This window comes from Nanorana parkeri, unplaced genomic scaffold, assembly GCF_000935625.1.
Source record: "Nanorana parkeri isolate BGI_ZX_2015 unplaced genomic scaffold, ASM93562v1 scaffold2811, whole genome shotgun sequence".
Taxonomy (NCBI): domain Eukaryota; kingdom Metazoa; phylum Chordata; class Amphibia; order Anura; family Dicroglossidae; genus Nanorana; species Nanorana parkeri.
In genome coordinates, this window is record NW_017309079.1 from 53,493 (window position 1) to 53,797 (window position 305).

A 305-nucleotide genomic window follows, 5' to 3' on the forward strand; every position below is an offset into this window, starting at 1 on the left:
GAACGACCACTTGGTGACCTCTGATATCTATCGTGGAGTCCTGTGGTCAGATCGCTCCACCATTACAGGGCACCTCCCTCTCTCTGTGCTGAATCTGTATTTATTGATAGGGAGGAGTAGGAACACTTTCGGTGGAAATACCCCAAATTCCCAGGTCCATGTTGGATGCTTTAACTATGGCAGAGACCTTCCCTGAGAGATCGGAGTCCCTCATAGATGGGGAAAGCCAGCGGGTGACGCATGCTCCAATTATACCTTTCATATTTTGGGGTGGACTGTCCCTTTAATTTGGAAAGACTTTGCTG

The 305-nt window shown here is 48.5% G+C and overlaps 1 protein-coding gene across 1 annotated transcript in view; it reads left to right on the forward strand.

Moving 5' to 3' along the window:
* SEC22A (SEC22 homolog A, vesicle trafficking protein) overlaps nucleotides 1-305 on the forward strand; it is a 24,543-nt gene that overhangs the window by 237 nt on the left and 24,001 nt on the right. The window lies entirely within an intron of this gene.